The sequence below is a fragment of the Mauremys mutica genome, unplaced genomic scaffold, assembly GCF_020497125.1.
Source record: "Mauremys mutica isolate MM-2020 ecotype Southern unplaced genomic scaffold, ASM2049712v1 Super-Scaffold_100340, whole genome shotgun sequence".
NCBI lineage: Eukaryota > Metazoa > Chordata > Testudines > Geoemydidae > Mauremys > Mauremys mutica.
The window spans coordinates 205,865-221,063 of NW_025423318.1; the positions used below are offsets into that span (position 1 = coordinate 205,865).

At 50.0% G+C, this 15,199-nt stretch overlaps 3 non-coding genes across 3 annotated transcripts; 1 reads left to right on the forward strand and 2 right to left on the reverse strand.

Moving 5' to 3' along the window:
• Positions 1–713: 713 nt before the first annotated feature.
• TRNAI-UAU lies at positions 714–787 on the reverse strand. The gene has a single exon. It is a non-coding gene; the product is annotated as a tRNA-Ile (tRNA).
• Positions 788–7,449: 6,662 nt separating this feature from the next.
• TRNAC-GCA lies at positions 7,450–7,521 on the reverse strand. The gene has a single exon. It is a non-coding gene; the product is annotated as a tRNA-Cys (tRNA).
• Positions 7,522–8,190: 669 nt separating this feature from the next.
• Positions 8,191–8,263, forward strand: TRNAV-AAC. Its single transcript has one exon. It is a non-coding gene; the product is annotated as a tRNA-Val (tRNA).
• The last annotated feature ends 6,936 nt before the right edge of the window (positions 8,264–15,199 follow it).

Below are 15,199 nucleotides of genomic sequence, written 5' to 3' on the forward strand. Positions count from 1 at the left end.
TGTCTGCACTGCAATTTTAGTCTTGCAGCCCAAGCCCCATAAGCCTGGGTCAGCTGACTTGGGCTTTGAGACAGGTGCCCTGGGTGTTTTAATCACAGTGTAGACATAATGTTAGGCTACATCTACAGTGCAATGAAACACCCACTGCTGGCCTATGTCACATTAATCAGGGTCATGCAGCTTGGGCTGTAAAGTTGCAGTGTATGTGTCTCAGCTCAGGCTCAGTCCCCTGCTCTAGGAGCCCAGAAGGCTGGGAGGGAGATTAGCAAGTGGAAATGGTGAAACAGCAGAGAAATATTACCCTGGACTCAATAGCAGTTCTCCATTGGTCTGTCTGCTTTGGGGCAGGGACAATAACACGTCCTGCAGCATTTGTTATTTCAAAGGGTGGTTTAGGATTTTCATTCTCACACGGTGCACAAAGCAGGTTCACTCCTTGGTGTAAACTAAATGAGCTGCCCATGGATTCTGGCAGCCAGAATGAGCCATTTGGTGTGAGAGCCCAGACCTGCCCCTGTCCCAGAGGGAGGGGGTCATCTGTGACAGGCTGGACCAGTGACCTACCAGCTCTTAACTCCCAAACTTTCATCAACTCTATTATCAGTGCCTGTAATTTAAACCATACTGGACTGAACCGGACCAAAGGTCCATCTAGCTCTCTGTTTTGTCCTCTGACAGTAGCCAATACCAGGTGCTCTAAGAGTTAGTCAACAAGGCACCACTGGGAGTTGAACCCAGGATCTCCTGTTTATAAAGCAGGTGCTTTAGCCAGCTAAGCCATGGTGCCTGCCTGTAGCTAAGGGCCACTCTCTGCCCACACATGACTCCCTGCCATCCCCAGCGGGGCCTGACAAGCTTTCCATGTGTTTGGATTCTGCAAAGCAGAGAAACAGGTGAGGTTTTCCTTGCAAGCTGTGTGTGTGTGTGTGTCTATGTGTGTGAGTGAATCTTTGGCCAGGTCTGCACTACAAAGTTATTTCAGCAGAATTATATTGCTCAGTTGTGTGAAAAACACACAACGCTCCCTCGGTCGGCACTCTTCTCTGTCCCAACCCACAGCCCCTCCTATTCCCAGTGCCCCTCAATTCCAACCTCGACGAGAGGCCTAGAGCTTTTTGCAGCAAATTTCAAGCGACAAATTGTCAGTGTAAATGCTGCTGGTCATTATATCACCATAACTGGCCTCCAGCAGTATCCCACCATGCCTGCTGTGAACTCGCCTGCCCTGCATTCCTGCTACAGAGGCTGGGCCCCTCCCCTTTCATAGCTCCAGAAAGTTCTGACAGCTGAGCCGCTAGCTACACCAGGATTAGGTTGATATAACTGCATTGCTTGGGGGGGGGGAGGGGTTACATTTTTTACACCTCTAAGTAATGTAGTTACACCGACCTAATTTTGTAGTGTAGACCTGTGCAAATAATCACTCACACACCTTGGGAGTAAACCTTCCCCTGCTCCTCTGCTTTACAGAATCCAAACATGAGCAAAGCTTGTCAGGGCTCAGTGGGGATTGGCAGAGAGTCAGGTGTGGGCAGACATGATACTTTAAGTAACAGCAGGTACTATGGCTTAGCTGGTTACAGTACCTGTTTTGTAAACAGGAGATTCTGGGTTCAACTCCGAGTGGTGCCTTGGGGAGTGGCTTTTGGGGTACCTGGTGTTGGCTACTGTCAGAAAACAAGATTCAGAACTAGATGGATCTTTGGTCTGGCCCAGAGTGTTTTTTCTTATGGTTTAAATTACACTCGCAGGCACTGACAATAGAGTTACTGAAAGTTTGGGTGTTAAGAGCTGGTAGGTCAGTGGTCCAGTCCCCTCAATGTGGTTTCACCATTTCCACTCGCTAAACTCCCTCCCACCCTTCTGGGCTCCTAGAGCAGGGGACTGAGCCTGAGCCCAGACACGGACACTGCAACTTTACTCCAGACCAAGCTGCATGGCCCTGATTAATCCGACACGGGCCAGCCGAGGGTGTTTCATTGCACTGGAGACGTAGCCTAACATTATGTCTACACTTTGATTAACATCCCCAGGGCACCTGTCCCAAAGCCCGGATCAGCTGACTCAGGCTTAGTCTTGCAGCCCGAGCCCCCTATAAAATTACAGTGCAGACAAACGGGCTTGAGCCCAACCTCTGAGGCCCCATGAGGGGTGAGGGTTTCTGAACCCAGGCTTCAGTGTGAACACAAATATCTGCACCACAGTTTTTAGCCACTCAGCTTTACGTCCAGGAGCCAAAGTCAGATGACCCAGGCCAGCCCTGCTGCCATCTTTATCCCAGGAGAGATGGACTCTAAGGGTACATCTCCATTGCAGTGTAAGCCCAGGTGTGGCACGCTGCGCTCAAAGCAGCACCTGCAAGCCCCATATTCACCACTCTCATATAATGATGACATGGTTTGTACAAAGTCTGCCTGGTGAGGTACCATTTCAAAAGTCTTGATCTGTTGAACATTAATATCGTGTTGGATTGTGTGTGCTCGCATTGGTTGGGAAGTTATGAAGTTTTGCTCTGTGTGTGTTACTGAGATATGTTATGAGGTTGGGAAATGCCCCCCACCAGCCTTTCAGGTGCGACAATGGAGGAGCCAGACTCGCTGCTGGCCCATTGAAGGGATCCACACTCCCAAGGACTATCCCAGGAACCGTGTACAACGCAGGCTTCTCCGAGATAGCACAGAGACAATGGACACTGCTTGACTCACATGGTAGCAAAGGAGCTTCCTAGCAAGTTGGAAGAAACTATGAAAGAGGGGAAGAGACATCATGACTTGGCCTCTCTCCCCCACAACTCAGCAGCTGGAAACACACCTGGAGGACAAAGACTGAACTGAACTGACTCAGAAATCAGACGAGAATAATAACAATAATACTTTCAAACCAAAGTCCCCAAACAGACTAGTATTGGTTTTTCAGCAGAAAATTTTCAGTTTGGGGAATTTTGTTTTCTCAGTCAGACCTTGCCAAGGGAAGCAGGGAGAAAATGTTGGAGTTGCCTCCTTCAGAACAGCTTGGCCTAGACACTAGCTCTAGTTCACTGCTCTGGCCTTGCTCGGGTTGAGGGTATTTTAATAATTTGGGCAGGTCCCAGGGTGTTTGGGGGAAATGATGAGGATGTTCCCTTTTGAGATAAAAACTAAGAAATACAGCACTAGAGAATTTCTTTTTTTAAGAAATCTGGGATTTAGACATTTTATTTAAAGGAAGGGAGTTCTGAGTTTCTGAGAAGGTTTTTGTTTGCAAGAAGCAACATTGTTTGATCTGTCATTGTACCAAAGGGGGAGATGGTTGTCAACAAAGGAGGGGTAAAAACTAAATGCATCTGATGAGAATGGGATTTGAACCCATGCATGCAGAGAATAATGGATTAGCAGTCTACCACCTTAACCACTCAGCCACCACATCTAAGCTGCTAGAAAAGGGACAGGAGGAGAAATCTAAGGCCAGCAGCACTAGGGACAATAAGGAGTTTTGAAATACTAAGCGGAAGCAGGGGCTGAATGAGCTCCCCCCTCACATCTAGTGAGGAGCTGGGGGAAAGACTTCAGGAACAGACCGTGTTTGCACAGACACACCTACTCTGCCTAGCTATGCAGCATGATGGGGCCGCTTTCCCAAAATGACCAGTTTTGGCTGGTGGCGGGTTACAAATCATTTTAGGATTGAGTGGAACGAAATGTCGTTATCCTTCCTGCATGAGTGAAGGGCAGCAGAACATACCTAGTCCGTATTGATGGAGGGGTGGGTGGGTGAGTGAGGAATTGCTTTTATTGGACTTTGTAGAAGTGATTGAGAACAGCACCCTAAACCCAGTGGTCCCCAAACATTTCACACTGTGTCCTCTTAGCCATGGCTGTGGCCCCTCGGAAGCCGCAGTCAAGAACCGGGGCTGGGAGTGGGGCTGTTGCTTGCTGGGGAGAGGGGTGCAGACAGGGGTAAGGGGGTCGAGGCCGAGCTGGAAGCCAGGGGCCCAGGCTGAGGGTGGGGTTGGGGAAGAGCTGGGGCAGAGTGGGGCTGAGTGCTGCTCCCTCCATGGGGGCTGGCTCAGGCCCTGAGGTGCCCCCATGAATGTTCCTCTGTGTCCTCCTAGGAGTCATGCCCCACATTTTGGGAACCACTGAACCCTACTGGCTAAGCAGGGGCTAGTGATTCCAAAGCCCAGGGAAAGGGAGAACAAGTGCGGGGCCCCCAGCACTGGAGCCATGTGAAGGGGCTGCAGGAGAGGGGCAATGGCTGGTGGCACAGGGAGTTAAGGGCAAAGGGGGCACAGGAGGGGGCAGGAGTTAGGGGTGAAGGAGGTGCAAGGGTTGGGAGTGCAGGAGCTAGCGGTAAAGGGGGAGGGGGATCGTCCAGGGGCAATGGGGAAGTGCCAAAGTACAAGCTTTGCCCAGGGCACCATTTTCCCTAATGCTGATCTGAGCAAACAACTGGAAATGACCCTTCAGTGAGACCAGAACCATCGTGTAGAAAAGCCCTTTTGTTAAGTGGTGGTGGCTGAGGGCTTAGGGAGATGGGTTAGGAAGCAACGGGCAACTTTCTGTGGAGGTTTGATTCTTTTGCCTGGGTCACATCCCACGTTGGGGTCCTGACACACAGCTTGAGAACCACTGCTCTATGTTGATAGGAGAGAGTTTTCCTGTGGGTGTAGTTAAGCCACTTTGCAAGAGGTGACAGCTATGTCAGTGGGAGAAGCTATATCGGTGGGTGTGCAAGCTGTGGTGTTTACCACATTTAAGAAGTTTAATCAAACCCCATTTTTAAAACCACCTGTGGTCTGGGAATGGCAAAGGACCTCAATGAAGCAGGGTTTGTCCTTCAAAGTCCTGGAAATCATGATTCCCTACTCAGGTCATTGTGGGGGTATAGCTCAGTGGTAGAGTGCTTGACTGCAGCTTCAGTGATCCTCAAGTGGTCAGATTAGATGCTCTAATCGTCTCTTCTGGCCATAAAGTTGACTAATTTCTGAAAAACTGAGTGTAGCATTGGGAGCAGCGTCTGATGTTTTCCTGTCGAGCTGGCTTGCTTCCTGGAACAAACGCTCCTTGAGTGGGGTGATCCACAGGGAGTAGCTCAAACCTCCAAAGTGCCTGGCCAGGGGCGGGACATTAGCACAGCAAGGGAGGGGTGTGGCAGTGACATCACAAAGGCTTTTGCAGGACCTAAGACTATTGGTCAAAGGTGGTGGGGAGGTGGTTACCTCACAGAGAGATGCTGACATCAGCCAGGCAGGACGGGGGCGAGGGGCCAGGGAAACCCCAGAGACCCCTGTGGCTTTGCTTCCGCAACTCTCCTTCTCCAGGTTTCTCTTTGAGGACTGAGAGAGTATTCGGGTTCACATACGTGAGTGCCAGGAGGAACCTTTCGAGTTTTCTCCTTCCCTTTTAGTGATTTTACAGCCATCCCTGTTTAGAAGGTAAGAGCCTCCTCGAGTTTTGGAACCTGTTCGGTCTGATCCATCAGAATTCTACGCATGGAAAACACGAGCTTAAGGAGACAGAATTTTATTTCACACCTGGGATTTTGTCCCATAGAATCAGTGGGGACATTAGGGTTTGTCCTTTTTGTTTTACCTTTTCCTCCATCCATCCCTCCCTCCTTTCTCTTCATCTCTTGCTTCTTTTGTCCTTTCTCCTGTTCCCCTCCCAACACCAGGAGCGGTGTGTGTGTGTGTGTGTGTGTGTGTGTGTGTGTGTGTGTGTGTGTGTGTGTGTGTGTGTGTGTGTGTGTGTGTGTGTGTGTGTGTGTGTGTGTGTGTGTGTGTGTGTGTGTGTTGCGGGGGAGTGCTCTGCAGCTCCCACTCTGGGAGATCCACCCAAAAATGTGGGGCTGAAATAGTGCTCGGGCAGTGATCCCCATCGGTGACCTGGGCCATCCTTTGGGCTCTCTGGTGAGAACCCTCAGCCTCCCATATTCAGTCTCTACCCTGATTGGCTGAGCAGGGGGTTATTGACAGGGAGGAGACTCAGGTCCTTGTTGTTCTCTTTTAAGACCAAGGAAATAAGTCAGAACCAGTTCTACGTTTGATTAATTTTGTTGCTTTGCTGCATTAATGGTCTCTGAGCAGTTCATGATTCTCTCTAACATTGCAGTTCTCCTCAAATACTTGCTGAATAATTACTGTGCACTGTTGTTGGTCTGGAGCTCATATGAGAGCACTTTATTCAGGTCATTCAATGTCTGAAATTCAAGATCTGACGGTTAGTTTGAAAACCAGGGCTCTTGTGTCCTACTCCCAACTCATCCACTGACTGGCTGTGTGACCTAAGACAAGTCAATTCTCCTTTCTCAGCCTTAGCTTCTCCCTCTATCAAGTAGGGATACTAATGATCCACTCCTACCAGGGCCGGCTCCAGGCTCCAACATGCCAAGCACATGCTTGGGGCGGCATGCTGCAGGGGGCGCTCCACTGGTTGGTGGGAGGGCGGCAGGCGGCTCCGGTGGACCTCCCGCAGGCGTGCCTGCGGATGCTCCACCGGAGCCGCGGGACCAGCGGACCCTCCGCAGGCACGTCTGCAGGATGTCCACCAGAGCCGTGGGACCGGCGACCGCCAGAGCACCCCCCACGGAGTGCTGCCATGCTTGGGGCAGTGAAATTCCTAGAGCCACCCCTGGCTCCTACCTACCTCACGATAGGTGGAGGCAGGGCCGGCTCTAGGTTTTTTGCCTCCCCAAGCAAAAAATTTTTTGTCTGCCCCCCCCATCCCCTTGCTGCCTGAGCCCTGGGCTCTCCCCTCCCCACACCTGCACCCCCTGCCTCCCCAGCTCTGGGCCTCCCACCACTCGCACCCCCCTGCTGCCCCAGCCCTGGGCTCTACCCCCACCCTCACCTCCCTGCCAAGCCAGCCCTGGGCTCTCCCCCACACACATCCTGTGCTGCCCCAGCACTCGACTCTCCGCTTCCCCCCTACCTGTGCTCCCCCACCCACACCCGCCCTGCTGCTCCAGCCCTGGGCTCCTCCCCCCATTTGCACCCTCCTTCCGCCCCAGCCCTGGGTCACTGGTAACTTGCTCCCAGTTTAATAGAATAGAAAAAAGAGAGGACTGAATGTGTAACAGGGAGTTTGGTAAATCTTGGTTATTTTATTTTTTCAACAGGCTCCTGTCCACCTCCAGTAGAGTTTTCAGTCCCAATGGCAACTTACTTACCAAATGTAATACAGACTAGTCCATGCCTCCCAGGTGGATGTGGTTCTTGTTCTTCTGCACATTGTAGCCCATGGAGGCCAAGGACCTGCAAATGTCTCTTCATGTGCCTTTGTTTCATTGATGAAAACATAAACTAGACACTTAGAGGATTGGAACTGATTTCAGCTGGGGGACATGTTTGCTAGGTTTTTATGCATTTGCACAGGAAAATGTTGAGTGTTTCCATTTATCCCTAGTCAGTGGAGCTCCTGAACATAATGGAAATGGATAGGCAGTTATTTTTGTTCAAGAAGCAGGCTTTTAAGGGGGCACTTGGATTTGAACCAAGGACCACTTGATCTGCAGTCAAACACTCTACCACTGAGCTATACCCCCTGATAGTTACATTGGCAAGTCAGTGATCTTAAGGATCTTGAAACCTGAGAGTGGAGTTCATTTCTTCCACACCAGTGTTGCTGTCTGTGCATCCCGGAGCTATGGGGTGAGTGGGGAAGGCCCACTCACCCTCAATTCAATAGCACTTGCTAGGCAGGGGACAGGGGTTCCAAAGCTGAGTGGGCTGGGGCTATGTCCACACTTGGGAGCAATCCCCCAGAAACAGCATCTTCCACTTCACAAATCCTTTCTAGACCCATCAGTAGCAAACAGTTAATACTAGTGTTTGTCTGAGAATAGAAGGAAGGGGAGTGTTTACTCCGACACCTCAGTGAGTGAAACAGACAGAAAGAACAAGGCCGTCCTGAAAGAGAATGGATCTGTCTGGAGACAAAGCAGAACCTGAGAATGAGCAACAGTGTGAAAAGAAGAACTTCAAATGTGTGTTAGGTGTTAGATAGGTTGGTCTGAGAAATTTCAAGAAAATACCAATGCTCGTAGACTGATGCGGACACTGGCTGCTACTGATCTTTTACTGAGAATTCATTGAGAAATACTTTCCTTAACTATGTGGCCCAGATAGGATACAGGGTTGGACGGACCTTTAGTCTGACCCAGTATGGCCATTCTTCTGTTTTTATGAAGGGAGGAGGAGTGTCTTAGGGCAGAGTTTCTGTAGTGTAGTGGTTATCACGTTTGCCTAACACGCAAAAGGTCCCTGGTTCAAAGCCAGGCAGAAACATGTAATTTTCCCACCTCCTACTGGCCTGTCCCTCAATCCTCCTCCCTATTGGTCAGGGCAGAAGAGGTGGCTGTAAGAGCGGCCAGGTTCCTGAGCTGGGCCTTCCAGCGTTTGGGGAGGGTGGAGCTGACTGGGGCATGGTGCTGGCAAAATGCCTCAGGGCGCTGGCGGGAGGAGCAGGCCAGGGCTAGGGCTGTGGGGAGAGAGACCAGCAGGTTTCCTCTATTGTTTCCTACTCTCTTTTTCTTCTGTAGTTTCTCCTCTACATAAAGTTGCTGACTCTTTTCGGGAATCTGGCTAGCTCAGTGGGCCAAGCGTCAGACTTTTAATCTGAGGGTCCAGGGTTCAAGTCCCTGCTCAGACACTCAACTATTCCTTGAGATCTTAAAAAGCTCTGTCTTTGAAGTCCTTCTTGATGTTACTTTTTCTTTTCAAGATTTTGCCTTTCCTAAGAAGGTCCTTTTGTGTGTGGGATTGAAGGGGCAACTTCCTGACACCCCCCCCCACCTCCCATCCTCGCAGGCTGGAGGAATAAAGGCCTCTGGGCAGGGGCAGCTCTAGACTAGCTGCCAGCACCTGGCGCCCCAGGCGAATCCTGCAATCGGCGCCCCCCACCCCCAAACCCCAAGGGCAGAGCTAGGCTGAGGTATTTTGGTAAACGGGGAAACATTTTGCCCCTTTTTTCCTTTTAATGTTTTTAAGCCTTTTTTTTTAAAACAGAGGCTTAATTATTCGGTTTGCCCATCCGTCCGTCTGTCCAACCAATGTTTCTTTCTCCATCCTTCTGGTTCTGGCTGCCCCTTACTACAACCATAACTTTGGTCTTGAACTTTATAGAGTAGTGAGGTACCTTAAGGGTTAAATGCTAAATCCCAAACCCAAACAACACTAGTTACCTGTGTCTGGCAAAAGGTGTCTGGCAGTTTTGCAACTTTGAATGATTCAAATGGATTTTCAGTGGCATTATAAAAAAATCCCAACAAAGCAGAACCAAACCAATTCATCTTAAACCTACAAAACAAGAGTTTTACAAACCATGAGTGTCAGTTTAGATCCTTAAAACCTTACATCATCACACACAGTTCTCCTTTGCCTAACATCCCTTGCACTGCGATTACTCTCTTTTTACACAACTGAACCCCGATTACACGTCCATCTTGTACAACCAGAGCCAGCCAGGGGCAGGCAAGTTAAGTTCCAATAGAAACCCCGGACATTCCTTTAGTGATTTTGATTACATTACCCAGTAGTCAAATAATTTTGATGAGATTATCTCTCGACCTGCTGCCTGCAGCCGTCCCCTATAGACCATTTCTGTGGGCAAAGGGCCCATTTCCCCTCAGAATGGCTGTAAAAGCTTCACGGGACAAAACATAGTGGTGGTTGTAGCCACTTTATCTGACCCTCTTGTATAATTTAATTACCAAACTTCTATCAAATGTGACTGCACAGAGCTGCACATACAGTTACGTACAGTTATATTCACTGAAAGTGAGCAACTGTCCCCAGAACTCACTGCCAGTGGCACAGGTACCTTTTAAGTACCGAGATGTGCAGTGACATCTTTCATGGGAACTGGCCAGCGTGTGCATGGCCAGCGTGTTCAGAGCAACGGTTGCCCATGGGCGCTGTGTCAGGCTCTGGCCCCGCGTGAGACAATGGACCACTTTCTGGTGGCTGTTTTTTTTCCCTGACAGGTGTGGGGACTTTGGGCTACATGATGGCGGCTGCCAGACTCGGTTGGACAGGATTCTTTTCAGCTCACCTGAGGCTTGTTCCTGGCCGAACGAGGGCAACCACAGGGCGCCAGCAGAACCAGCTGCAGCAAGGGCGCCCTCAGCAGGGGCCGCCGTATAGCGGGCGGGTGTCACGGGACACACTGCGCCTGCTCAATGTCAGAAAATCCCCTTCAGACTAAACCAGTTTGTTTCTCGAAATCAAAACAAGTGGGATGAAAGTTCTTTGCAAAAATATTTTGTTGCAAAACAAAAGCATCTCCTGTTTGTCACAGTGTGTTAAATTGTCTCGTCACACACAGAGGGGAGACACTTAGATCACAAACATTAGATAAGATGCTTCAGTCTGAGCTAAGTAGTTGCTGCTCTTAACAACTGCAAAATAAAAAAAATACAAATGAAATAGACTTTCAGCTATTCTATTATGTTATAATCTGCTCTCAGTAAATGTGATAGGACACCTCATATTATGCACTACTCCTAGTGACACTCTCCAATGGATCCCCACCCACCGTGAGGTAGGTAGGAGAGGATCATTATAATCCCTACTTGAAAGAGGGAGAAGCTGAGAAAGGAGAATTGACTTATCTTAAGTCACACAGCCAGTCAGTGGCAGAGTTGGGAATAGGACCTAAGAGCCCTGATTTTCAAACTAACCATCGGATCTTGAATTTCATCCATTGAATGACCCGAATAAAGTGTTCTCAGATGAGCTCCAAACCAACAACACTGCACAGTAATTATTCAGCAAGTATTTGAGGAGAACTGCAATGTTAGAGAGAATCATGAACTGCTCAGAGACCATTAATGCAGAGAAGCAGCAAAATTCATCAAACATAGAACTGGTTCTGACTTATTTACTTGGTCTTAAAAGAGAACAACAAGGACCTGAGTCTCCTCCCTGTCAATAACCCCCTGCTCAGCCAATCAGGGTAGAGACTGAGGACGGGAAGCTGAGGGTTCTCACCAGGGAGCCCAAAGGACGGCCAGATCACTGGTGGGGATCACTGACCGAGCACTATTTCAGCCCCACATTTTTGGGTGGACCTCCCACAGTGGGAGCTGCCAAACACTCCCCCGCAACACATACAAACACCCCGCTCTTGGTGTTGGGAGGGAAAGAGGTGAAAGAACAAAAGAAGCAAGAGAAGAGAAAGGAGGAAGGGACGGAGGAAAAGGTGAAACACAAAGGACAAACCCTAATGTCCCTAGTGATTCTAGGGGACAAAATCCCAGATGCGGAATAAAATTCTGCCTCCTTGAGCTCGTGTTTTCCATGCTTAGACTTTGTCACCAGATGGATCAGACTGAACCGTTTTCAAACCTTGAGGAGGCTCTTACTTTCTAAACAGGGACGGCTGGTCTCTAGTAAAATCAGGAAAAGGGAAGGAGAAAACTCAAAAGAGGTTCCTCCTGGCGCTCATGTCCGTGAAACCAAATACTCTTTCAGTCCTCAAAGAGAGACCTGGAGAAGGAGAGTTGCGGAAGCAAAGCCACAGGGGTCTCTGAGGTTTCCCTGGCCCCTCGCCTCTGTCCTGCCTGCCTGATGTCAGCATCTCTCTGTGAGGTCACCACCTCCCCACCACCTTTGACCAATAGTCTGAGGTCCTGCAAAAAATCTTTGTGATGTCACTGCCACACCCCTCCCTTGCTGTGCTAATGTCCTGCCCCTGGCCAGGCACTTGGGAGGTTTGAGCTACTCCCTGTGGATCACCCCACTCAAGGAGCGTTTGTTCTAGGAAGTAAGCCGGCTAGACAGTAAAACATCAGACGCTGCTCCCAATGCTACACTCAGTTTTTCAGAAATTAGTTGACTTTATGGCCAGAAGAGACCATTAGAGCATCTAATCTGACCCCCTGCATATCACAGGCCTCCTGTATGACACAATAGCTACTTTTGGAGCAAACACATTCTAGAAAGGCATCTAGTCTTCATTAAATGACATCAGGAGATGGACAATCCACCACTTTCCTTGGTAGCTTGTTCCAGCGGTGAATCATCCTCGCTGTTGAATATTTGTGTCTTATTTGTAATATGAATTTGTCTCTTTTCACCTTCCAGCCACTGGGTCTTGTTATTCCTTTCTCTGCTAGATTAAAGAGTCCTTTAATACACAACCTTTTCTCTCCATTAAGGCCCTTCAACACTTCAATGAAGTCACCTTTCAATCTTCTTTTGATAAGCTAAACGGGTTGAGCTTGTTCAATAGCTCACTAGAAGGCATTTTTTTCCAGCCCTCAGAACATTTGTCATCAGACTCCTGAACTGCAGCTGGATGTGGTTCTTGTTCTTCTGCACAACATAGCTCCTGGAGAAGAGGGATCTGCAAATGTACATTCATATGATACCTTTGTTTAACTGATGAAAACATAAACTAGACACTTAGAGGATTGGAACTGATTTCAGCTGATGGACAGCTTCGCTAGGTTTTTATGCATTTGGACAGCGAAATGTTGAGTGTTTACATTGATATCAAGCACTCCTGTATATAGGAACCCCTGAACATAATGGAGAATGGAAATGGAAATGTTTTCCTTTTTTTAAAAAAAAGAAAGAGGGTTATAAGAGAACAGGGGGGTTTGAACTGAGGACTGTTTGAACTGCAGTCAAGCACTCTAACACTGAGCAATATCCCCATGACAACAGGAGTATGGAATTGTGATGTCCAGCACTTTGAAGGACAGACCCTGCTTCATCGAGGTCCTTTGCCATTCCCAGACCACAGGTGGTTTTAAAAATGGGGTTTGATTAAACGTCTTAAATGTGGCAAACACCACAGCTTGCGCACCCACTGATATAGCTTCTCCCACTGACATAGCTGCCACCTCTTGGGAAGTGAATTAACTACACCCACAGGAAACTCTCTCCCCTCAGCATAGAGCAGTGGTTCTCAAACTGTGAGTCAGGACCACAAAGTGGGTCATAATCCTGTTTTAATGGGGTCACCAAGGCTGGCATTAGACTTGTTGGGGCCTGGGGCTGAAACCAAAAGTCTGAGCCCCACCACCCAGGGCTGAATCCCTCAAGCTCTGGTTTTGTCCTCCCCTAACTGGGGCAGGGCTCAGGCTTTGTCTCCCCTGCCTCTGCGCAGTGTGGGGGGGGGCTTGGTGTGTCTTTCTAGGGTCATGTAGTAAGTTTGTTGGTTTTTTTTTTTTTTTGGCAGAAGGGGGTTGTAGTGAAAGGAAGTTTGAGAAACCCTGGCATAGAGCCTCTGAATATGTCTAGACTTGGCTCCCTGTGGCAGATCAGACACTGAAAGTACAGCCATGGAGACACCACGCACCAGCCTTGCCTAGCAGGCAAAAATCAAACCTCCACAGAAAGATGCCTGTTGCTTTCTAACCCATCTCCCTAAGCCCTCAGCCACCACCACTTAACAAAGGGGCTTTTCTACACGATGGTTCTGGTCTCACTGAAGGGTCATTTCCAATTGTTCGCTCAGACCAGCATTAGGGGAAATGGTGCCCTGGGCAAAGCTTGTACTTTGGCACTTCCCCATTGCCCCTGGACGATCCCCACTCCCCCTTTACCGCTAGCTCCTGCACTCCCAAACCTTGCACCTCCTTCACCCCTAACTCCTGCCCCTTCCTGTGCCCGCTTTGCCCTTAACTCCCTGGGCCACCAGCCATTGCCCCTCTCCTGCAGCCCCTTCACATGGCTCCAGTGCTGGGGGCCCCGCACTTGTTCTCCCTTTCCCTGGGCTTTGGCATCACTAGCCCCTGCTTAGCGAGTAGGGTTCAGTGGTCCCCAAAAAATGGGGCATGACTCCTAGGGGGACACAGAGGAACATTCATGGAGTCAATGAAATCAATTGAGCTTCTTCAGTCTCTCGCTGGAGACATTTTCCTTGTTTTTAAAGGCAAAAATCCTGCTCTTTCCAATGGGAGCTGCTGCTTCAATGTTCAGTTTGGGGAGGGATTTGGCTGCACTCAGAGATCTGCCCGCGGGTTACAATCTGCGATCCGAAGGGCCGAACGCAAACAGCGTTTAGATGGGACCGTTAGTGCCGCCCCCGTGTGGCCAAAGATGAGAACTGACCAGCAGAGTTTACAGCTGGAGCCTGGGACGCTCCTGAGCAAACTGGGCCCAAAGCCTCTTGGGATCCTCGCTGTGCAGCAGGAGGCGGAGGGAAGCTGATTGTCAGGGCTCAGGGCAGCTCCCTGCCATGCTGAGCCGGTGTCTGCGCTAAGCTCGGCATCAATCAGGTGATTCTGGGGAGTTCGGCGTCCCCAGGCTCCCAAAGGAGGGTGAAGTAGGTCACCCCTGGAGCAGGTTAAAGCTGCAGGTTGACAGTGGGGTTGCTGCCCCTGTGAACAGCTGCTGTAGCACCGCCTGGGCAGGACAGGGAGAGCCAGTTATACCCCCCCCCAGCCTGTATCGGGGGATGGGAGCACTCACATCCTGGGGACCCACCCACTAGAGATTTACTGGGGGGAGAGTGGCACCCACACACCCAGGATGTTGTAGGGGGGGACAAGGGCATCCACACTCCGGGATCCTCTGCAGAGGGAGGGACACCCACACATCCAGGATTCTGTATGCGGGGCAGAGGTACCCGGACACCTTGGCGGGGGAAGGGGGCACTGAAACATCCGGGATCTTACCTGGGAGGACAGCGGCGCCTGCACCCCGACATGGGACGGGGGCGGGGGGAGCAGGAGCATTTCCCAGTTCCAGGCTGTCCCCGTCTGGCCAAGGCACAGAGCTCACAAGCAGAGTTTAAAGCTCCAGCTCCCAGGCTGCAAAACAAGCTGGGCTCTGTGGCTGGTGCCTGTGATCCCAGCGCCTGGGGAGGCTGAGGCCGGCAGATCGCTTGAGCTCAGGAGTTCTGCGCTGCAGGGGGCTGTGCCGATCGGGTGTCCGCACTAAGTTTGGCATCAATATGGTGATCCCGGCGGAGCTTGGGGTTGTTGGAAAATCATAGTGCTAATGAAGCCTTTCCGTATTAGGCCTGAGTAAACCAAAGTTATGTTATGCTTGTCCAAACTGTGTTGGAAAAGCTTACAGAACTCATTAGACTGAAGGCCGTGTATCTACCTAAGTCAGCTATTTCGCTTATCAGTTTTGTTTGGCTCCCCAAGTATATGTTGGCTCCCCAAGTGTATGCAGCTGCGTTCACATGTATGCATCCAAAGTATCTAGTACAAAGGGTCAACGGATGTATCTTGTGTCCCCTTCAGAATGACAAATGTATCCTCA